General features: G+C 41.9%; 1 protein-coding gene across 5 annotated transcripts in view; it reads right to left on the bottom strand.

Annotated features, from left to right (window-relative positions):
• Map3k13 (mitogen-activated protein kinase kinase kinase 13) overlaps nucleotides 1-18,710 on the bottom strand; it is a 109,384-nt gene that overhangs the window by 43,090 nt on the left and 47,584 nt on the right. The window contains exons 1-2 of one of the 5 annotated variants that reach the window (XM_006522584.3): nucleotides 13,161-17,170; nucleotides 10,780-10,981 (exon numbers count right to left, since the gene is read on the bottom strand). The exons of 3 other annotated variants lie outside the window; for them this stretch is intronic. The gene's annotated coding sequence lies outside the window, so the exon portion shown is untranslated. Of the gene's footprint in view, nucleotides 1-10,779; nucleotides 17,171-18,710 lie in introns of those variants that run through there. One more of the 5 variants, XM_011246015.2, reaches the window with a different exon arrangement.

Genomic DNA, 18,710 nt, shown 5'->3' with positions numbered 1-18,710 from the left:
CATTAGTCACAACAAGTGCAGACCTAGGGGTCCATCAATGGAGGGACAGAAAGAGAAACAAAAGTTTTATATCATCCAATGCAACATTACTCAGCCTTAAAAGGGTGCTATCCCATCATTTGTGACAATTTGTATGGAACCAAAAGACACCGTGAGAAAAATTAACCAGTCACATTGCAGCAAGAAAGACAGACCCGAGCTTCCATAGAAAGGGGCGGTGAGAGCCCATGGTGAATCATAAGTTAGTCAGTCCATGTAGCCCAAGAACAAGAGAGAGATGATTCAATCAGTACCCTACAAAATCAGTAAAACGAGAGAGAGGCAGGGGCAAAGAGAAGAGAGAGAGGCACCAAGGTGTCCCTGATTGGAGGAGTAACACAAGACTCCTGTTGGTCTGCTCAACAAGTTGGCCCTTAGCAAGCAAAGGCTCCTGTCTCCAAGACTGGCAGATGACCTGAGTTTCATCTTAGGAGCTACATGACAGAAGGAGGAAACCGACTTCCCCAAGTTTTCCTCTGATCTCCACACACATACTGTGGTGCATGAGCCCATGTGTGAACACACACACACACACACACACACACACATGCATACACATAGAGATACACATACACACATACACACACAGACATTTAAATACATCAACTCAATAAAAAAAAAAGGATGACTGATTTCAATAAAGATTGCCTCAGTCTCTGTTCAGTTACTGACATAAGTCCCATACATGCCACTAATCTAGGTGGGAGTGTGTGAGTCCCTCTCTCTTTAGAAGGCAACTTGGGAGTTCATCTCACTTTCTTTTTTCCCCTTTATTGAAAATAGATTTTTTTCATACAACATATTCTGATTACAGTTTTCTCTCCCCCTGCTCCTCCCAGACTCCCCATCTCCCCTCCCTTGCAGATCCACACCCTTTCTGTCTTTCATTAGAAACAAACAGGCATTTATGAAAATGAAAAACAATACAATAAGATTAAAAACACAAACAAACAATGATATCAGTTTCCTTAATCAATCTTCTTTCATTTCCCTCAAGTCTTTCCTTCAAGTCTTTATTCCTCATCAGCCCGGGACACTGTGAACCTGAAAAGCTCTCACCAGGAAGCCCACTGACAGGGCAAGGACACATTCTAACCCTGTGCAAACCTAGTGGCTTCTAGTTTCACCTTTATAATTACACCCAGGGCATTCTGGGGCCGCTTCGCTTCTTCCACTTAACAAAGGAGAAAAGAGAAAGGTTTCTTAGCAACCTTCTGAGATGTAACTTGAGAGCACCTAAAATGTTATATCAGGTTAATATTAAGACAATTAATTATTTCTCTACTCTCCCTTGGGAAACACATCCCACATCTGGATGCAGCTCCCTTTTCTCTGTGTGGTTCTTTCACTGCACTTAAACATACACTACAAAAAAGCCTCCACCAGGTCTTCAACCCTGCTTTGCTTCATTGGCTACCCTTAAAACTCTTCTCCATGCCAAAGCTATCAGTCCTTAGGCTGGATCCCCGGGCTGCTAAGGGTGATCAGGTGGAACTATGTCTCTGTTCTCTTACTGTTGACATGGTGACTGCTAGCCATCCTGTACCCTAGAAGTCTAAATCTAGGCTATGAGGGCCAAAAAAAAAAAAAAAAAAAAAGGCTCTATTGCCCTTAAAGACACAACAGCAACTAGTACCGGATGGTCTCAGGCACATGCAGAATCAAAAATAGAAAACTGCTTAAGAATCAAGAGTAGGGGGCTGGTGAGATGGCTTAGTTAGTAAGAGTACCCGACTGTTCTTCCAAAGGTCCGGAGTTCAAATCCCAGCAACCACATGGTGGCTCACAACCATCCGTAACGAGATCTGACACCCTCTTCTGGAGTGTCTGAAGACAGCTACAGTGTACTTACATATAATAAATAAATAAATCTTTAAAAAAAAAAAAGAATCAAGAGTAGGGAGCGTGCAACCAGACAGACAGATCAAGGATATTCTGAAGGACAGTGTCCCTCACTTTGGCTATCAGACTGCTGAAATGACAGACCCCAAGAAATGGGAGGAGAAAACAACTGAAGTTCAGGGCCCAACAGAGGAGAAACTTGTTTCCCAGAGGGAGATCTGAACTTGTGGATGGGTCTTTCAGGAGAAACTAGAGCTGAGACAATGATGGCTGCTCAGTGGATAGGACCATACACCGTGGCTGTGCGTGACTCTGGCTCTTTATTTAAGCCTACACACCACACCAAGACCTTGAAGACAGATTCAGGGTAGGAGTGGGAGTCAGCCTTTTCTCAATATGGCCACACATTGACCCCACCCCCACCCCATTTATCTCTGTATTTGGCTTCTGAGGACAGTTAGCTGTGCCTCACCTGTTAGATATGCTAGACCTTAATAACTCTGCTCTCACACTGGAGAATGTGGGGGAAGGAGAGATGGAGACAGGTCACAGTGGTGTGTGCCTGTAATTCCAGCCCTTGAAGCTAGAAGCAGATGGATTAGAAGTTCAAGATCAGCCTGGGCTAAGAGAGACCATGTCTCAAAAAAGAAAGCAGAAGAAAGAGTATTCTGAGGGGGAGGGGGGATGGCTCAGCAGGCAAAGTGCTTGTCTAGGAAGTCTGGTGATGAGATCAGCCCATGGCCTGCACTTCATCACTCCACACCGTGGAAGCCATAGTTCTTCAGGCCATGCCCTGTCCTCCACACTCCATAGCGGCCTTTGACTGCATTTTAAGGGTGGAGAATGACTGTACACCTGGGTGGACATGCAAACCACACCATCTGTCCTGCAGCACCACAGGCTGATGAACACGTTATCTCTGGGAGTAGGAAGTGTGCTGGGGGTTGAAGCCAACTCTAATGCTAGTGTGGCAAGCAGTTTAATTCTGATTGTCCTTGACTGGGTTGCTGACACCTGGTACAGTAATGACACACACGTTGGGGCTTGTCTGTGTGGGTGCTTCCAGAGAGGACCAGCTAGGAGAGAGTCTATTCTTGAGTACGGGTATTGTCATTTCATGGGTTGAATTTCTGGGCTGGATAAAAAGGTAGAACGGAGAGAGCAGGTGAATAGCGTCATCCCTGTTCTCCACTTCCTGACGTGCCTACAAGAGTCATCTTAAAGGACAGCAAATTCCATAATAGCCCCCCAATCAGATGTGCACCAGGCTAGAAACCCCCTCGCTTGCCATTTCTTATAAAACCTTGTCCTGATGAGAGCGCGGGGATTCACCCCCCTGCTCTGCTGTGCGAGAGACAGCAGTGTGACCCTAGCTCCAGCTTGAAATAAAGAGATCCCAGTGTGATTGCATCGGAGTCGACTCCTTGGTGGTCTTTTGGGGGAGTGTACTCTTGTCAGGTTTTTGGATGCAATGACGGAAAAGTTACTAATAAGACAGGGCAGAGGTAAGAGGCAGAATTGGAATTAGACCTTACATGCGGAAAAAAATGTGGGGGAAACATTACAAATGCATGAAAGGGACACATAGGAACTTTGAATTGTAGGCATAGATGAATGAGAAGAATCTCAAGTGGACTAGCCAAGGACCGGAGATTCAAATGTCGTGGACGAATATTCCCCATATCAAGAAAAGCCATGGGAGAGATGGTTCAGCTGTTAAGAGAACTTGCTGCTCTTGCAGGGGACCTGAGTTCTGTTCACAGCACCTACAAGACAGCTGACAACCATCTGTAACTCACGTAAAATATATAAATCTTGGGAAAATTAAGTAAAAAATAAAAGTACATGTACTTTTAATCAGAATACATTGTATGAGAAAAGAACCTATTTTTAATAAAGGGGGAAAAAAGAAAAGGTATACAGATATAGAATGCACACAAAATACCAAATACATAAGACCAGGGAAGAAAATCCCCCATGGCATATCATAGTTAAAACACCAAATATTCAATTCAGAACAAAGACAGGGTGCTGAAAGCTGCAAGAGAAAAAACACCGAGTCACAGATAAAGGATAATCCATCCTAACAACAGCTCTTTGTCAATGGGATGTTTAAAGCCAGAAGTGTCTGGAGCAATGTGCTCCCTGTTTTAAAAGACCACAGAGGCTCACAGAGGCTCCTGTACCTACCAAAGCTGTCTACTCCAGTGAAGGGGGAAAAAAACTTTCTGTGATATAGACAGCCTCAAAGAGTTCATGTCCACCAAGCCAGTCCTACAGAGACTACTGGAAGCCATACTTCAGACTGAAGAGAGACATAAACATAGCCGAGAATCTATAGAAAGCAAACAAATGAAACTGAACCACTAAATCAGGCCAAGGACACAAACAGAAAAAAGACAATAATCACATACATCTTCCAAAAATAAATTACTTCTTTAATTTCAGTTTTCAAATTAATTTTTTTGGAAAAAATATTTTGGGCTCAACCTCTCAAAGGACATCAGAATTAAATGACATCATACATCACATGAACCTAAAATATCTACAGAATATTCCATCCAAACACAAAAGAACATGAGTTCTACTCAGCAGCTCAAGGGGGAAAAAAAAAGACACATACACAGAGATAAACCAAATTAATAGAATCAGAAATGAATAAGGAAAAAATTCTAACAGGCACCAAAGAAATTCAGAATGTTATAAAATAAAACTTTAAATACCTGTACTTCATTATGTTAGAAAATCTAAAAGAAACAAACAAATTCCTACACTCATCCAAATCACCAAAGTTAAACCAAGAAGGGATGAATACCCTAAACAGATGCATATTCAAACTGTAATAAAAAGCCTCCTGACAGAACAACAAACAAACAACAACACACCACACACACACACACACACACACACACACACACACACAGACACACACACACAAACCCAGGTCTGAATGGATTCTCAGAAGAATTTGAAGAGGTGTTCAAAGAAGAGCTATATGAATACTTCTTAAATTATTTTTAAAATTAAAAAAGGAAAGGAACAGAAAAGTACTTCCAAACTCCTTTTATGAAACCAGCATAGATTTAAAAAATGCTCAAGGAAATACTTGCAAACCTAACACAGGCAAGTGTCATGAAGGTCATCTTACCCTTATCAAATTGCATTTACCCCAGAGATACAGGGGTGGTTCTACATACACAAGTCAATAAAGCGTATGCATGGGTTTAAAGAAAAATATCGCATGATCATCTCCATAGATGCAGAGAAGTCCTGCAACAAAACTTACCATGTCTTCATGATAAAAGTCCTAGAGATAGTGGGGCTGGAGATTGTACTTCAAAGCAGTGAAGTATATGGTATAACTTGGTATATGCCAACACAATGAAGTATATCGTATAACTTGGTATATGACAACACATTGAAGTATATGGTATAACTTGATATATGACAACACATTGAAGTATATGGTATAACTTGGTATATGTGAACACAATGAAGTACATGGTATAACTTGGTATATGACAAATCCATAGCCACCATTATCCTAAATGGAGGAAAACTCAAAGCATCCCCCTCAGAGCTGGGAACAAGACAGACTGTCCACTATCCAGCTCCTTTCAGTGTTGGGCCTGAGGCATTAGCCAGAGAAAGAAGACGAGAGGAGGAAATAAAAGGAATACAATCATGAAAAGAGGAAGCCAAGTCACCCCCACTTGCAGATGACAGGAGGCTTTACATAAGAGGTTCCAGAAATTCCACCAGAAAACTTCTTGAAAGGATCCATATTTTCAGCACAGTAGCAGGACACAAAATCAGCTTACAAAAGTCAGCATCCTTTCCTCACACTGGTCACAGACACACTGAGGAAGAGATCATGCAAACCCATTCACAATGCAGCCAAAAATACACCTAGGGATAAACCTGACCAAGGATGTGATAATCTCTACAATGAAAACCTTTAAAGACACTGAGGAAGACTAGAGTCTGGAAAGATCTCCCGTGGGGGTAAGCATTGATAAATTAGTATTGTGAACATGACCATCATACACGAAGAAATGTAGAGATTAATTACAATCCCAATAAAATCCCCACCTCATTCTTCATAGAAATAGAAAAAGAATAAAGAAATAGAAAAATCCTAAAATTTATAAAGAATCACAGAAGATCCTGGGTAGCCAAAGCAATCTGAGAAAAAAACCCAGTGTTGGAGGGATTGCCATACCAGATTAGATTTCTGGCTATATTACAGAGCTATAGCACTAAAAGCAGCACGCTGCTGAGACATAAACAGACATGTAGACCAATGGAACAACATAGAAGACGTAAGTCCATGTAATTGCTGCCAGGTTATAGTTGACAAAGATGCTAAAAATACATATTAGAGAAAAGACAGCACTTTCAACAAGCGGTTCAGGGAAACTGGTTATCTACACACAGAATGAAATTGTACCCATAGCTATTACCTGCTACACAAATTTATTCCAAATGGATCAAAGAGCTCAATGAGAGACATGGAAGACAAAGGCAGTACCGTATAACACATAGAAAAGGTCTCTCTGAATAGGGCTCCATTTACTCGGGAGTCAAGGCCAACAATTAAAAATGGGACCTCATAAAACCAAAGCATTCTGCACAGCAAAAAACAAAGCAACTGAGCGAAGAGGAAGCCGACAGAGTGAGAGACGATCTTTACCATCAGTGCACTTACACAGGATTAATATCTCAACCAGACAAAGAGCTCAAAGACAAACAAAAAATGAAGGGACAAGAAAACGGACAGCCGGTTAAAAAATGGGCTGTGGCTAGAACTCAAAACAAGAAGCAAGCATACCTTCTGTGGTGCTGTATGAATTTTAGGATTTTTTTCTATTTCTATGAAGAATGAGAGGGGGATTTTTATTGGGATTGCAATTAATCTCTACATTTCTTCATGTATGATGGTCATTTTCACAATATTAATTTATCAATGCTTGCCCCATTGGAAGTCTTTCTAGTTTCTAGTCTTCCTCAATGTTTTTAAAGATGTAAAGTTTCCATTGTATCTTTTAAAGTGTTCTGTAACCTTGGCAATTAAGGAAATGCAAATTAAAGCTACTTTGAAATTCCATCTCACCCCAGTATGAATGGCTAAAGCTAGGAAATAATGAACAGAAATGCTGGTGAGAGTATGGGGGAGGGACCCTCATTCCATGTTGGTGGTAAGAATATGGGGGAAGGGGACCCTCACTCCCTGTTGGTGGGATTGCAAACTAGTGCAGCCACCGTGAAGTCACCATGGAGAATGCTCAAAGTAGACTGACCATGCAAGCCAGCTAGGCCACTCCTTGGCATGTGCCACAGGACTTGACATCCTACTCTACAGATACTGTCTAAACCCTGTTCACTGATGCTCTAGCCACAATAGCTCTGTGTGTGTGTGTGTGTGTGTGTGTGTGTGTGTGTGTGTGTGTGTGTGTGTGTTAGAAACAACCTACATGGCTTTGAGCTGATGAGTGGATGTGGTTCATACACAGTGGAATTCTACCTGACTTAAAGAATGGGATCAGGAGTTTTGTTGGTTAATGGACGGAACTAGAGTATATTATAAGGTTTGACGTGGCCCAGACCCCAAAGACAAACAGGGCAAGCGCTCTCTCTTATTTGTGAATTCTCACTGCAAATCCCTTGATACCTGAAGTTACCAGGAAAGTGACAAAAGGACCGTGGCAGGGAAGGGCTCTGAAGAGAGCTGTGCTGACAATCTATGAGAAGGAAGAAGAGAAGTTAATACTGACAGGGAAGGGGTGGGATAAATAACACTGAGGAAAATTGAAAATGCTACAGGAAAACACTATTTTATATTTTCTTAAAGATGTGTATACTACATATAAGTGTATGTGTATACATATATAAATGATTTAAATGAAGTTACACTGTTGAAGTGAAATGATTGCCTAAGACTAGTAAAACCCTCCAGGTTCAGCCATGAAAACCCTCCCTTTGGTTGTTGGTCAGGGGAGCCCAAGAGACCCCCCAAATGATGTAGGCTATAGCCACTGTCATTGCCTTTGATTGCCTCCCAGAACTTGAATGTTAGACCCTTCTCCTGCATACTCCACACAGTTTGGACATGGGACTTAGAGGACTGTAGCTGGAGATTCGAGGGTTAAAGTTCACCCCAACTGTTTTCAATGCGAATCAAGTCCCAGAGAGGATGCAGGCTGCTGACCAGTGGCAAGCCTGGGATGAGTCCTCCTCTTTCCTGGGCTCCTTCTGTTAGCCTGCTTGTTTGTCCATGCAGAGAAACAAGTAGCCACAGTATCACCAGAACAGATGCCAAGAGAGATAGCAGCTCCAAATGCTACTCAAGTTGGACCCGAGGTGTTTGAGGAGGCACAGACCCACTGAAGAGGTGAGCTTGCACCTCTCAGCAGCAGCACAGGCTACCCAGTGATCATCTCTCTCTGACCACGGGCAGGCATGAGACCAGCCTCCCTGTGTGCACAAGGCTTCCCCTGTGCCTCCCCCAGAATATCAGCATCCGCGCAAAGCCACAAAGGCAGGGCAACCAAGAGAGCTTGAACAAAAAGGGGGGAAAAAAAAAACCATCTCCATGACTATATTCAAATGTGCCCAGAGCTGTATTTCAGAAGGGTGTAGGAAGATAAAAATATCTAGATTTTACCTGTTTGTGTACACCCACCCACTGCCACTGCAGGGAAGAGCTGAGAAGCAGAAGCTGAAGGGAATAGCAAGTGACTCTCCCAGTGCCATCTGCTCCTTTGTTCCCGTCCCCTCTCCCTGTCCACGTTTGGTTCAGGTACCCTTCCTGGGGACTGACTACTTGGTTCTTTTTATTCATGAAAAATCGACACTATTATTTATTTGAAGGAAGGGTGTTAGAACATTGACAGGCAAGTGGGAAAGATGTGGAATATCAGAGGGGTAAAGGGTGAGAGGCCCGCCAGCAGGCTACCTGGCCACCTCGGAGCTGCAGCTGCAGCGAGATGCTGCCACAGCCTTTGGCCTCTGGCAGCAGGAGCACGTGACAGTGCTCCTTGCCAGCCTCGGGACACACTTCTGCCCTCTGAAATTTGTGTCCTCAAAAAGAAGAAGTGGTTGGTACAAAACGAGTAGGCAAGGGTTAGACAGCAGCTGCACACTTGGCAGGGAATTGCCAATTTCTGGAATTACCTTGGCTTTATGCCAGCATCCCAGGATGCAGGATAGAGAGAGAGAAGAAAGAAGATGTGGTTGAATGGATCAGTCTTGGATTAAACAATTTTATTTCATGTTGCTAATAGAAGATAATGTTATTTATTATTAATTTCAGATTTTACTTTCATAAAGCAAGTAGGAACAAATCAGTTTTTAAAAATTTAGCTATAAATAAATAAATAAAGACTATAAATAAAGTCTTCAAAATTGAACAAAAATTTAAATTAAACATTATTTCTGAGTTGTTGATTAGTGGTGAGCTCTTTTCAGCCACCCTCTGGTATTGTCTTATTTATTTATTATTTTCTCTCTCTTTCTTCTTTAGACAAGGTCCTACTATGTAGCTCTGGCTGCCCTGGAAGTTTAGACAGGCCTTGTTATGTAGCTCAGGCTGGCCCTGAGTTAACAACCCTCCTACCCTAGCCACTGGGATGCTGGAATTTGAAAAACTACCACACCTGGCTAACCAAATCTAAAATAAGAAGATATATGCTCAAATCATATGAAATCAAGAGGAATAAAGGAAGAACTAGTGGGGGGGCAAATAAAATTTTCTTTTAAAAATGAAAAAAATAAAAAGAAGAAAAGCTAAGATCACACTTGCCAGAGAGGGGTAGCAAGGTGGCTTCTGAAATGCCAAGGGTAACAGACCCAGCAGCTCAGGGGCCAAAGTAGACACAGGAGAGAGAAAGCACAGACAGATTCAATTTCCTTGTCTCTAACTAGAGCAGCTATTTCTACACTCCAGGTTTTAATAAATCACAGAATGCAAGCAAGCTCAAAGCAGCTATAATATTTGAGAGAATATTAATACCCAATTATTCTGGTATTAAAAGGAGAAATAAATTCCCAGAGTTTTATTATTGATATGTTTTAAATTAGGAGATTATTTTATTAATTTAAGAAACTGTCTCTAGGAAAACACTGCTTATGGAAAATGACAATTAGATAAATTTAGCATTGCTGTAAAACACATGAGCTCTGCACTCAAGCTTTCTGGGCCACTCATGCATCTTGGTTCCTGTGCTTCTTTCTTTGTATGTAACAAGGGTTGAATAAGGCAACACAGCATGAGGTCCAGAGCCAGGCCCCAATGAAGGTTTGTTATTTACACTTTAATTCATAAGCACTGGATTCTAAAATAAGGAAGCGCATGCTGTGTGTGTGTGCATGTGTATGTGTGTGCGCGCGCGTGCATGCATGTGTGTGTGTGTGTGTAAATGACTTCAAACTTAGAATGTTCTGTCTCTACCTCTGCACACCGGGATTACAGCCACCAAGCCAAGTAAGAATTATTATTATCTGTGTAATTAAAAGTGAGCTCAAATGACTGTGGCTTTCTTAAAATCCCATTTCATTCTGTGGTGTGTCTGTTCCCATACCCACGGCCACAGTGACTATGTGGCGGTCAGAGGACAGTGTGCTGGAGTGAAATACTTTCTCCCACCATTCGAGTGCACCATGGGGATTGCCCTTAAGGTTGCAGGCTCGGCAGCAGGCGCCTTTACATGCTGAGCCATCTTGTTAGCCTAGGAACATGAATTTGAAAACAAATTTGTCTTTACTTCATTGGAAAAAAGAACCTTAATGTGGTCACAAAGAATGGATGTTCCTGTTTTATTGTGAAAAAGCCATTTGTTTTCAAGCCATCCAGAAGATCAGCCTGCCCAGAAATAAGTGATGTCCCACTAAGAAACTCACCATCACTATTCATGGGTCCTGGACCTGGGACTGCAGCTCAGCATTGCTATTCATGGATCCTGGACCTGGGACCGTGCTGACCAACCCCAGAGTCTCTATACCTTATTTGGTTTTAAAAAGGATATGCTTTGAAGAATTGTAAGTGTTGAAAGATGAATGACTCCCTCAGTGAGGTAGAGTAGGGGTACCACAGGGATGTCATCTGATGGTGAGAATAAAAACAGTTAATGGTTGCTTCTAGTAAACACCATGTTGTGAACACATCATGTCACATGGTTATTCTTTGCAGATTAGATATGTTCTAAAGGAAACATCTGTTTCTAATTAGACTGGTCTATATTCCAAATGTACTAGTGGTTATAGTGAAGGTAACCTGGGACTGTATATAATCATTTCTCTGAATTCAGATTTCCAATGTCTGGGTGACCACTGTCTACAGGGTGAATGACCAGCATTGCCATTTATGTTTCTGTGGGCTTCCAAGAGTCTAGGTCCTGTTAGGAAACAGATGGCATTGTCCAACGGGGCAAATGAAAGTTCAATAAAATGAATCATTTACAAAGGGGTGGACAGAAAAAGCACAGGGATGGTCTGTGCCCCAGCCAGAGTTAACGGAGCCACTGAGCTATTTCCTAGACAAGGGAAAGAATGTTTGCTAGTCTTGGAGATCATAATTACTGGTCACCAGTAAGAATGTTGGTCCTCGATAGAGCAAAGTGTGGTGATGTGAGTGTGGGCCAGAGAAATGGATACTGAGTCACAACCTGCACACTCCCGCTCTCCGAGATCCCAGGGGCGCCACACTGACTGAACCCAATAGCACCTAAGAAGCAAGCTATCTATCTCCATGCGTCAACCTCTGTAGACGCAGAACAGGGTGTTGTGTCCAGCCAGAAGCACTGTTGTGCCTGAGCATTATAGCAGTGGGGAGCCCTGCGAAGGCAGAGACATACTGGGCAAAGCTGGGAACGACAGCTACAGAGCTGAGTCCATGCTGCCAAGGGGCTTCTTGCTGCGAACACTGAAACTACTGTCGGTCACTGGCTCTTTAGATGTGGGGAACCATTAGAAAATGCCCTTTTCTGCCTGAGCAAATGTGTGGGAACTCTTTTTTCTTCTAAAGATGGAAAGTGCCATTATTATATTTTGGGTCATCCATGGAGTATGCTGAACACCATTTTTATTACTGAAACCATATGAGATCCTTATTATGATTAAATACTAATTGTGGAGGCCCCTTTCAACACGGGTTATGAAAAATTATAAGAAAAGGCTTCAGCATAGGATTTATGTTAATACTAAATAAATGACATAAAAGTGACTTGTAAAGCTATGAAGTGGGCTGGAGAGATGATTCAGTGGTTGAGAGCACAGGCTGCTCTTAAAGACACCCTGAGTTCAATTCCCAGCACCCACATGGCGGTTACTGTAACCCCAGTAACAGAGGATCTTCCACACTCACACAAACATGTAGGCAGAACACCAATGTACATAAAAATAAATAAACCTTAAAAAAAAAAGAGAGAGCTTATGAAGCAATAACCCAATGCTGGTCACGGCTATTAAGTCTGATGGTGGCTCTAGGGAGGGGACAGATGATGTGTTGCTTAGCAACGGTCTGGACATCCTTTCCAGGCTCTAACTGGGTGAGTATATTCCTCACCTCTCACCAAGGAAACATCTCTGTGCAACAGACAGAGTCCACTGCAAAAAACCACAACCGATCAAAATTTAGAGTTGTGGAACCCAGTTCCACCTGATACCTCTCTAACACACCTCCTGCACCTAGGACTTGAGGATCATTGTGGAGGTAGGGAATTTGCTGTGAGACTGTGTCTCCTAGGATAGGAGCTACACCCATAAAGTCTCAACAACATGGCTGCCTAAACATGAGTGGAACAAGGATGATGCCAAAGACAAGCTAATATGGAAGGAGGGAAGCTCCTGAGGCTCCTGAGGAATGAATAGAGATGGAGATGGAGATGGAGATGGAGATGGAGATGGAGATGGAGATGGAGATGGAGATAGAGATAGAGATATACTACAGGCATCTAATCAATGATGAGTGGGAGAAACAGCCCTCCCCAGGGAGGAGCACAATAGTCAGCCTATTGGTGTGTGTGTGTGTGTGTGCGCGCGCGCATGCGCGTGCATGCATGCATGTATGTGTAAGTGGGCATGTGTGTAACAACAAGAAAGGAAAAAGAGGCCATGAATTTTAAAGAGAGTAAGTGGGCAGGATACATGGCAGAGTTTGACAGGAGGAAAGGAGAGAGGAAAATGATATCATTATAATCTCAAAAAACATATTTAAAAAGCACTGCTGGCATTGCCATTAAGAACAGCATGACCCTGGACAAGTGGAAAAAGAAGGAAATTACATCATGAGATTCTCTCATCCAATCACGGCCAGGCGTTCTGATTGCTCTGTTGGGCAGTGAAGTCTAACTGAAGTAGAGGTGAATGCAGCCCACGCAGTGCCACGCCAGCGCCAGGGTGTACATGATGTACAGAGCTCTGTGATCCCGCACGGACATGGGAGGCAGGAGGCTGGTAAGGGTCTCCCGCCACCTTTGCTCAGTTGCTGGCCCTTTGTTGCTTGGAAACGCTGGAATTTTAAACTGTTGAAAGAGACAGGAGTACTATGGCTTCTGTTTCTCAGGAGAAACCATTAATTCTGATAAATGTGTGAACTCACTATGCGAAAATTCAGGTCTTATTTACCTCAGTACCCTGTGTGCCCTGCCCCTCCCTGCTAGTTGGCTCAGCACTAAATACAGGCCCAGGTGTAATGGGATGTTTCACTTCATGGAGCGAACTTTACGCACACACGGGATCATAAGTAGTTCCTTATCTGTGCACAGCATGTTCACAATAATAGTAACTGGTTTGGGGCTCTAACTCAGTAATGTAGTTCTTGCCCAGCATGTCCAAGGCTCTGGGCATGCTCTATGCCTCAAAAAAAGAGAAAGAAAGAAAGAGAGAGAGAGAGAGAGAGAGAGAGAAAGAAAGAACGACAACAACAGAAGCTAATGCTAGCAGAAGTCTGTGTCTATCACAGCCCTAAACTGGTTTTCCTGTTTACTCCTCGTGTTATCCCTAACAATGCTTAATAAACAAGCTGGAGTGCACACTGTTTCAACCACCCACTGTCAGCTAAGTGTTAAACACAGGAGCTGAGCACAGGCCACCCCACTTCTGCAGCCAGAAACCAAGACCACAACTGTATCCTAACACGTTATGACCTTGTTATGTAGCCCATGCTGGCCTGGAACAATCAACCCGCTGCCTTTTAAGTCTTTTAAGCACTGGCTCAGTACACACAGTGCTTTGGAAAACAGGATAGAACATTTTGAACTTTACCAAGAATCTAAATTTGAAATTGGCAACAATCAATAATTTTTCATTTTAGAATATGGATTAGACTTGGTGCTAGGGAGTCAACCATATCTACAATTTAATTTAATTATTTAGTCCATACCTATGATTTATTCATTGGGGGAGTTTCCATTTCTATTCCCAACATAGCCAAGACTGTACACTATTAAAGAGTCCTTCATGAGCTCCACCCACTCAAAGGATGGCAACAGGGAGGCTGTCAGGAATTCCTATTTGCTCTTGATGTGTCCTGCAGACAAGTGCACGTGGTGGCTCTGATGAAAAGAACAGATGCAGAACAACAGACTATCTGTGAGTGGAAATAGGATGTAGCCTTTCAACACAAAGATTAGTTTTATTAAGGGTAGAATTTAGAGACACCATCAGCACTTTCCTCTGGAATTATAACTTGAACCCACTGTAAGAGCAATGTTTAATAAGTGAACATAAGCACTCCTGTGTATATGTTTATGTGTATATGTGTTTACATGCAAGTGGAGGGCAGAAGTCAACTCTAGTATAATCCATAGTCGCCCTCCACCTTATTTGTCACTGGGATGACAGGTATGTGCTGCCACACGCCCAGTGCTTTACGTGGAAGTGGAGTCCAAAATCAGAAACATAAGCTTGTGTGGCAAGTACTTTAGTGACTAAGCTGTCTCTCTAGCACCCATATGAACATTAAAAGAGATTTATTTTATTTTCATTTATGTGTATGTATATGTCGGCACATGCCATGTGTGTTTGGGTACCCTTGGTGGCCAGTTGTAGGTGGTTGTGAGCTGCCTGACATGGGTGCTGGAAACTGAACTGGGGTTCACTGGAAGATCAGCAAACACTGCTAAACACTGTGCCATCTCTACAGGCCCTAGAGGATATTTTTCAAAAGTTCAACAACTCTATCACCCACAGTAACTACATGACACATTGCTTCTAAATCTATCTGCAAAGTAAAGAATTGTTCCACAATAATAACAATTGCTCTATTGTACTTGTTTGGCCAACTTGATTTTCCTCTGTCTGGGTGTCTGATATTGCTCAATCACTGGCCATCAGACCCAACAGTGCTTAGAAAAGCCATTTGTCTTTACGTCACTTATGCCATCTCAGCCTCAAGGCCCAAGCTCACCTGCAAATACTCTCTGATGCCCCAACCTGCCCGAACCCTATCAGACACATAACTAACAAAAGAAGACCATGTGCCTTGAAATTACTCATCGAAGAAATACATACATCATGAGCAATCAAGGCAGTATCTCCTCTCACCCCCAAACACACCATTCCTCTAGAGATGTTTGCCAAGGAGAAACACCTAGATGAACCTTGGGACAGAGAACTTAAAAAAATTATAAAGTTTATCAAAGGATTCAATGGTTTGAGAATGACACAACAGAACAGCTTAATGACCTGAGAGAGGACAATATCTGAATGATGCTCAAGGACACACAGACACAAGCTCATGGAAATAACGACAATCTAGAACCAAGGATGGAACTCAGCGACAAGACAGGAGCACTGAAGAAGACACAGCGGAAATGAAGAGAGCCCTGAAAGCCCAATAAGCCAACTAGAAAACTCAAGGAAATCCTTACAAGAAAAATAAATCATGCAGAATACAGGCTATCAGAATTCAAAGACTAAGTAGGAAATCTAGACAAAATAAGCCAAGGATACGAAAATGTTTTTTAAACACGGGAAAGGAACACACAGAAAATCTGGGACGCTGTGAAAAGACCAAACTTTCCAATTACGGGCATAGAGGAGAGAGAGGCATCACAAGTCAATGGCATAGTCCAGGTCTGCAACAAAATCACGAGGAAAACTTTCCAAATCTAAGGAAAGGCATGGCCACACAGATATAAGAAACACACAGAACACCAAATTCACCAGACCAAAAGGATTCCCATGGCATGCCATAGTTAAAATATTAATATACAGAACAAAGAAAGGGCATTGAAAACTCATCAGAACAACAGGTGATTCCCAATGGGAACTTTGAAAGCCAGAAGAAACTGAAGTAGCCATGACTCCCAACCTAGACTACTTCCCCAGCAAAACTATTTACTTCAGTGAGTAAAAAAAGAAAAATCACCAGGACTAAACAGCCAAATCTTTTTATATACCGCAAACCAACATTGAACAAAATGTAGGAAACCTATTTCAGGCTCAAGAGAAGAATAAGCATAGCCATGAGACAGGAGAGAAATATAAAGCAATAACTACTAAAATGCAGAGTAAAATCAACAGCATAATAACTGTGACTAACACACAACTTTCAATAATAACTTTAGTTATCAGTGGCCTCAATTCTCTAACCAAAAGCCATAGTCTGACTGAATAGACCAAGAAAACACCACCTATTTGTCACCTGCAAGAAATACTTATTAGCTTATAGTAAAAGGATGGGCAAAAATACTTCCATATAATGGAACCAGAACCTAGGTATCTTTATTCTAGGATCCAACAAAATAGACCTCAAACTAAAACTAATCAGAGGAGATGAAGAGACAGTTAACCAACAAGGGGACAGTTAACCAACAAGGGGACAGTTAACCAACAAGGAATTACTATCCTAAACTTATATGTACCAAACCCAGTGAGTCCCACTTGATAAAAAAATGCACTACTGAATTTAAAGACAGTAACATCAACCCATTAATGATTTCAACTTCCTGCTTTCTATAGAAAGGTCATCTGGGCAAAACCACAAAAACCTTAAGTAACTCATTGTTGAATGATGAATAGGTCAAAGAAGAAATCAAGAAAGAAATAAAAATTGAAAATGAAAACACAACACAACAGAACCTCTGGGGCATGTTAAGAGTCCTGCTTCAAAGAACAGTCATAGCTCTAAGTGTCCACAGAAGGAAGGAATGAAGGAAGGAAGGAAGGAAGGAAGGGAGGGAGGGAGGGAGGGAGGGAGGAAGGGTGGGCACATGCAAATGTAAATACATCACTGCATGATACAACCTAAAACAGACCTATAACAGATGAGGAGATTTAAATAGCAATAAAAGCCTTCTACTAAAAACAACAACAACAACAAAAAAAAAAAAAAAAAAAAACAAACTCCACAGCAGAATGCTATCAGACTTTTAAAGAAGATCTACAGCCAATCTCTTTGTTGCTGTTGTTTGTTTCTCCAGACAGAGTTTCACTGTGTCTTGGCTATCCTGGAACTCACTCGAGACCAGGCTGGTGTTGAACTCAGAGATCTATCTGCTCTGCTTTCAAAGTGCTTGGATTAAAGGCTTGGGCCATCACCACTTGACTACGAAATCCTTAAACTACTCAAACAAAACACACCAACCAACCAACCAACCAAACAAAAAGAAACAGAGGGAGCACTCCTAAACTCCTATATGAAGCCAGTATCACTTTAGTACCAAAAACCAGATAAAGACATGGCAATAAAAAAAAACCTACAAGTCAATATACTTGATGGACAATAAAATATTTGCAAACAGAATGCAGACATACTTCAAAAATGGTTATCCACCATGACAAAGTTGGCTTTTATCTCTGAGATACAGGGATGGTTCAATAAACTCAAGTCAATAAATGTAATATACCCTCTACCATACAAATTGACTTAAAGGAAAAAGTCATATGATCCTCTCAATAGATGTAGAAAAGCCCTTTGACAACATCCAACATGTCTTCATGATAAAAGTCCTAGAGAATGTAGGACTAGAAAGAACACACCTCAACATAATAAAGGATAAATACGAAAACCCACAGCTACGCCATCCTAATTGGAGAAAAGCCTGAAGCAGGGCCCTTAACTGAGGAACAAAACTATGCTGCCCACTGCCCTACTACTCCTTTCCAATGCTGTGCTCACAGGGATCCCGGAGCAGTAAGACAAGAGAAGGAAATGACAAGGTTCCAATAGGGAAAGAAAAAAGAATTCACACTATCTCTATTTGCAGATGTCATGGTACTAGACATGAGATCCCAACAATTCTACCAGAGAACAAATGCAGCAGTCTGGAAGAATCAGCTTGCCCAAATCGATGGCTTTCTATACACCATCATCACCACCACCACCAATACAGAGAAGGAGCTTGTGAATACAGTCTCATTCCCAATAACCTAAAAGAAAATACCATATCTAGGCATAAACATAATCAAGGAAGGGAAGGAAGGACCTCTCCATGAAAACTTCCAGCCTCTGAAGAAAGAGATAGGAAAGACACTAGAAAGTGGGAAAAAAAACCCATGTTCATGGATCAGTGGAATTAATACTGCATAAATGACAATTTTACCAAAAGCCGTTTATGGATTTGATGCAATCTCAATCAAAATCCCCATCCCATCTTGACAAAAATAGAAAAAAAAGCTGTCCTCACGTGGATCCACAAAAGTCCCCAGACAGACAGAACAATCCTGAGCAAAGAGAACGATGCTGGAGGGATTACAATTCCAGATCATAAGAAACATTACTGAGACAGAGTAACAAAAACAATATGGTGTTGGCACAACCATGACATGAAGACTCAGACATAAGCACATGTAACTTCAGCCATTCATATTTGACTAAGACTCAGACA

This window comes from Mus musculus, chromosome 16 (assembly GCF_000001635.26).
Source record: "Mus musculus strain C57BL/6J chromosome 16, GRCm38.p6 C57BL/6J".
Classification (NCBI taxonomy): domain Eukaryota; kingdom Metazoa; phylum Chordata; class Mammalia; order Rodentia; family Muridae; genus Mus; species Mus musculus.
Note: the sequence above shows the minus strand (reverse complement) of the source record. Positions and strands in the feature narration are given on the sequence as shown.